The sequence below is a fragment of the Panthera pardus genome, unplaced genomic scaffold (genome assembly GCF_024362965.1).
Source record: "Panthera pardus isolate Hobbes unplaced genomic scaffold, ASM2436296v1 HiC_scaffold_15, whole genome shotgun sequence".
NCBI classification, from domain to species: Eukaryota; Metazoa; Chordata; class Mammalia; order Carnivora; family Felidae; genus Panthera; species Panthera pardus.
The window spans coordinates 26,395,662-26,401,908 of NW_026526710.1; the positions used below are offsets into that span (position 1 = coordinate 26,395,662).

The 6,247-nt window shown below is 38.3% G+C and overlaps 1 pseudogene; it reads right to left on the reverse strand.

Moving 5' to 3' along the window:
* Window positions 1–4,291: 4,291 nt before the first annotated feature.
* Window positions 4,292–4,886, reverse strand: LOC109257623 (transcription elongation factor A protein-like 3; annotated as a pseudogene).
* Window positions 4,887–6,247: the final 1,361 nt, after the last annotated feature.

A 6,247-nucleotide genomic window follows, 5' to 3' on the forward strand; every position in this document is an offset into this window, starting at 1 on the left:
TATATCAGCCATATGGCAGAATAGGAAGCCCCAGATCTCAGTTCCCCACAGAGATACACAACTGAACAACAATGTATGGTCCAAAACAGCTTTATGAGAACTCTAGGAACCAAGAAATAAGTCGTATTACCCCAGGCAAACTCAAAGCCAAGAAGAGACAAATTGAAACAGGTAAGAAGAGCTGTTTAATTTCAACCCAATAGCCTTTCCCCCAAGCTGGAAAGCTTGATGCAATAGGGAGAAAGCATCCTGCATGTAGCTTCTTCCTCAGGAGGGAAAAAAGAAGTGTGAATTTTATGTCCAACATTCCAACTTTTCAAGAGACTTCCTGAGGGACTGGCTTTGGTCTTACCTGCCTCAGAAGGTTGATGGAAACAACATACTTTGGATACGTGGGGCTGTGGAAAGCAAAAGAAAGCGCAAAGGCTTGTTGCAGCACCAGAGGACTTGCAGTACCATAGACAGACACCAGAGGAAGTGAGACATTATGAGTTTCTAAAAAAGAAAAAGCAGGGCACCTGGGTGGCTCAGTTGGTTAAGCGTCTGACTTCGGCTCAGGTCATGATCTCATGGCTCGTGAGTTCAAGACCTGCATCAGACTCTGTGCTGACAGCTCAGAGCCCGGAGCCTGCTTCATGTTCTATGTCTCACTCTCTCTCTCTGTCCCTTCCCTGCTCATGCTGTCTCTCTCTGTCTCTCAAAAATAAATAAACATTTAAAAAATGAAAAAAAAGAAAGAAAGAAAAGAAAAAGCAAATCTCTCTGGTTGGGAAATGGCCATACAAGCCCAGAGAGGACATATCCCCAGAAAAGGTTTGAGAGTCTCCCAGCATCTCTAACTATGCTGATTGGTGAGGTCTTTTCCTGTATGAAGCCAGTCGAAGAGCACAATTTTTTTTTTAAAAAAAGAACACAAGAAGAAACAAGGAAACATGGCCCAATCAAAGGGGAAAAACACATCTCCAGAGACTGATCCTAAAGAGATAATATATTAATTGCCTCACAAAGAACTCAGAATAATCATCTTTAAGAAGCTCAATGCACTACAAGAGACTACAAATAGACAATCAAGGAAAATCAGGAAAAAAATGCATGAAAAAAATGAAAATATAAACAAGGACATAAAAATGTAAAAAAGAACCAAACAGAATCTGGGAAGATGGCAGCATAGGAAGCACTAGGAATCTGTCTCCCCATCTAGACAATAATTGCACTGGCAGAATCTTCTGCTATAATTATTTTGGAACTCTGGAGTCTATTGAAGCTTGCAACTTCCAGGGGAAGGCTTAGATGAAAAATTTTAGTTAATTTAAGTCAATTTTAGCTCTTACCACAGTAACAGCTACCATCCCCCAACCCTTAGCCATGTGACAGGCAGCTGGGCATGTGTTCCTGGAGTAGCTTGCTTGCAACTTGCAGGATCCAAGGTGGGCAGAAAGGACTTTGTCTTCTAAACCTTGGAGATAATATTCCCTGAGTGCTGATTGTTGCTTCTGATCACAGAAGAGAAGACACAGAAGTGAGCAGCCATTCTTGTACTGCCCAATTGTAGCAAGCCTCTCCTCTCTCTAGCTGGAGTGACTTCTTGGGGATTTAAAGAACAAATGTCCACCTCATATTTCATCTTTCTATTTTTTTCCCTCTGGGGAGCCAGGCATAAAGACTAGGACATTCAAAAACAACTGTATATAGGAGGAATATTAGAAAGTAACCATACATGCCCAAAGAAAAGCTCAGAAGATACCTGAAAAGACCTTAAATTCACACCTGAGAATGACCCTTGCCACAGAGAAAACCAACAAGAACCAAAAAACGATAACAATGACAAAACCCAGCAAATACTGGGGAAAGGGGAGAATTGATTTCCACAGTTACCACATTCTTAGAACATTCAAATATCTAGTGTTGAACAAAAAATCATAAGGCACACAAAGAAAACAGGAAATTATGGCCTGGTCCATTCAGAGGAAAAAAAAGAAATCAACAGAGAAAAATAAATCAAACAGCAACAGGTATACTAGACCTGGTGGCAGGTATACTAGACAAAGACTAAAACAGCTATCTTAACAATGCTCAAAGAACTAAAGGAAGATGTAGATAAAGTCAAGAAAATGATGTGTGAGCAAAATAAAAACATTGATAAAGAGATAGAAAACCTAAACAGAAACTGAAAAGAAAGTCTGGAGCTAAAAAATTCAATAACTGAAATCAAAATTTCTCTAGAGGGAATCATAGGCAGAACTGAGCAGGCAGAAGAAAGAATCAGTGAGCTTGAACATAGGATAATGCAAATGATTGAATCTGAGGAACTGAAAGAACAAAGATTAAAGAAATGTGACCAGAAGCTGAGGACTCATGTGATACCATCAACTGGACTAACATACAGATTGTGAGAATCCCCAGGAGGAAGAAAGAGAGAGAAAGAGGCAGAGAGAATATTTGAAGAAATAATGGCTGAGAACTTCCCAAATGTGATGGAAGACACAAACGTAAACATCTAAGAAGCCCAGTGAACTCAAACTCAAAGAGACTGACACTGAGATACATTATAATAAAACTTTCAAAAAACAAAGAGAGAATCCTGAAAGTAGCAAGAAAGAAAATAATTATCACATACAGGGGATCCTCAATAAGATTTTCAACAGATTTCTCATCAGAAACTTTGTGGAGGTCAGAAAGCAGAGGGTTGATATATTCAAGGTGTTAAAAGAAAAAAATTGTCAACCAAGAATCCTACCTGGCAAAACTGTCCTTCAAAAGTGAGGAAGAAATTAAGACATTCCCAAATAAACAGAAGTTGAAGATGTATGTGACCACTAGACCTGCCCTTCAAGAAATACTCAAGTGAGCAAGGTATAATGAAAGGACACTATACAGTAACCTAAAGCCATAAGAAGAAATAAAGATCTAAATAAAGGTAAATTCAATGGTAATTATCAAAGCTAGTAGTATTGTAACAGTGGTTCATAATTTTACCTTTTAAAAAAATGTTTATTTGAGGGAGGAGGGGCAGAGAGAGAGAGGAAGAGATTGAATCCCAAGCAGGCTTCATGCTGTCAGCTCAGAGAACAACGTGGGGCTCCAACTCACAAACTGTGAGATCATGACCTGAGCCGAGATCAAGAGTCAGATGCTTAACCAGCTGAGCCACCCAGGAGCCCCTGATTCTGTTTTTTGTTTTGTACCTGATTTTTAAAACCTAATACATTTAAAAATCAACAACAACAGCTAATGTTCTTCAGGCTAGTACTATTGTCACTTTGGTTTGTAATTCCAAATTTTGTTTCTACATAATTTAAGACATTAATGCATTTAAAGAATTATTAATTTATTTTTATTTTTATTTTTATTTTTGGGACAGAGAGAGACAGAGCATGAACGGGGGAGGGTCAGAGAGAGAGGGAGACACAGAATCGGAAACAGGCTCCAGGCTCCGAGCCATCAGCCCAGAGCCTGACGCGGGGCTCGAACTCACGGACCGCGAGATCGTGACCTGGCTGAAGTCGGACGCTTAACCGACTGCGCCACCCAGGCGCCCCAAAGAATTATTAATTTATGTTTGGGGACACACAATGTATAAAGATGTTATTTGATGATATCAACAACCAAAAGGGGTGAAGACAGAGCTGTAGAGAAGCAGAGTTTTCGTATGTAATTACTGAAGTTAAGCTGGTATAAATTCAAATTATAGTGTTATAACTTTAGGATGTTAAATGTAATCCCCATGGTAACCAAAGAGAAAAATAGCTACAGAATATACACAAAAGGAAATGAAAAAAGAATTTAAATACTTCACTATAAAAAAATCAAACATGATAGAATAGTAATACAGGACATAAGGGACAAAAAAAAAGCTATAAGGCAAATAGCAAACAGCTATAACAAATAGCAAAATGACAGAGGTAAGTCCCTCCTTATCAGTAGTTAGTTGAAATGTAAAGAGAATGTCAAAAGACAGAGGTTGACAGAATGTACAAAAACCACATGACCCAACTATATTCTGCCTACAACAGACTTCACTTTATTTTTTATGTGTGTGGTTCTGAAACTGTTTTTCTTTATTGTTATTTTACAATGTACCATGAACAGCTTTTTAATGCACATGGGTGAAAATCTCCTACTGAAAGACAGAGAATACTGTAGTTGGATCGAAAGGCTGCTGGCAACAAGAGAGACACCTAAAGCAAAGTATCAGCTTAAGGTTAAAGCACATAACCTAGCAAATTCCTGTCAGGAAAAGTGGGGTCAGCAATATTCTCATCAGAGAAATTAGAATTGAAGGCCAAAGACACTAAAGATGTGGTATATCATGTAATCCCCTTTGGCCCCTACCTATACCCCTCACTCTCCTGACACTTTTAGGGTGAATGGATCCTGTACATCTCTTTGCACTCAATGAAAACAACCCATTTTCTTTCTTTTTTTTCTTAGCTCTTCCTGAGCCCTTATCTCCACATTCTCTTATCATCTCCTCATTGCCCAAGTGTCTTTCCTGTAATTCCTCATGATAGTCCTTGGGGGAATTTTCCATCCCCCTGTCCATTTTTCTTTTTGCTTTCCTGGGCACATAATCTTCAGCTGCGGGATTTTTGATGGCCCACGGCTTACTCCCAGGGAGTTTTTCCCAGGGATTCTGGCTTGCCCTCACCATGTGGTTTTCTCTCATTTTTGGACATGCCCTGCTTTTCTTGCTTTCTCTCATCTTCTGGTTGTTTCTCATCATCTGGTTGTCCCTCATTCTGGATATTTCTTTCGTGCCCTGGATTCTCCTCCACTTCTAGGTTTTCTTCCTCATCTGATTTTCCTTCATTGTCAGACTCTGCTTCATCTTCTGGCTTGCCCTCAATTTCCAGCTTTGCTTCATTTTCATTTCAGAGTTTTTTCATGTTGAGATTTCCCCTTTTTTTCCTGTCTCTCAGGGATTCTGGACAGGTTCCTCCTCCTTTTCTAGCCTTGCTGAGTGCTGGGGACAGACACACAGACCTGGGGGCCCTGGGGCAGGCCTGTACTTTCTTGGTCTCACCAAAGCCCCCTCACCCACTGCCAGGCAGCTCAGAGAGCTAGTTCTTCACAGGCAATGGTAGTGAATAGTGCAAGGACAGGACCACAGGGAAGGTGAGTGTGCTACAACAGACTCACCTGAGATTCAAAGACACAAATGGATTAAAAGTGAAAGGATGAAAAAAAGATTCCATGTAAATAGTAACCAAAAGAGAGCAGGAGAGGCTATACTAAGACAGAATAGATGTTAAATCAAAAAAGTTTACAAGAGACAAAAAAAGACATTATACATTAATAAAATATTTAATAGAGTAAGAAGATATAACAGTTTAAACAGTTATGCACCTAATATCAAGCCATCAAAATATGTGAATCAAAAATATATTAGAATTGAAGGGAGAAATACACAGTTATAAAACAATGGTTGGAAACTTCAATATCCTACTCTCAATTTGGATAGAACAACCAGACGGAAGATAAGTTAGGGAATAGAGGACTTAAACAATACAGTAGACCAACCAGAACAGACATATACAGAACATTCTGCTCAACAACAACAGCATGCACAGTCTTCTGAAGTGCACATGAGACACTTTCCAGTATAGATCAGTATAGATTAGGCCACAAATTAAGTTTCAGTAGATATATATATATATATAGATATATATAGATATATGTATATATATATATATATATATACATAAAATCTTATATATTATATATATAATTATGTATTATATATAATTATATATATAATATATTATATTATAATGTTAAATATAAACAAAGTATCTGGCAAAGTATCTTTTCTAACCACGATGAGATGAGGTTAAAAATCAACAACAGACATAAAATTTGAAAATTCATTAACTTGTAGAAATTAAACAATACACAATTAAACAACTGGCAGATCAAAAAATAAATCACAAGGGAAACTGCAAAATACTTAGAGATGAATAAAAATGAAAACACAGCATACCAAGACTTTTGGGAGTCAGCAAAAGAAGTGTTAAGTGAGAAGTTTATAGCTATAAGCACTTACATTACAAACAGAAAAGAGGAGGGGTGCCTGGGTGGCTCAGTTGGTTAAGCATCCAACTCTTGATTTCAGCTCAGGTCAGATCTCATGGTTCATGGGTTTGAACCCCACATTAGGCCTAGAGCCTGCTTGGGATTCTCTCTCTCTGCCCTTTCTCCTCTCTAAATAAATAAATAAACTTAAAAAAAAAAACAGGAAATATGGCCC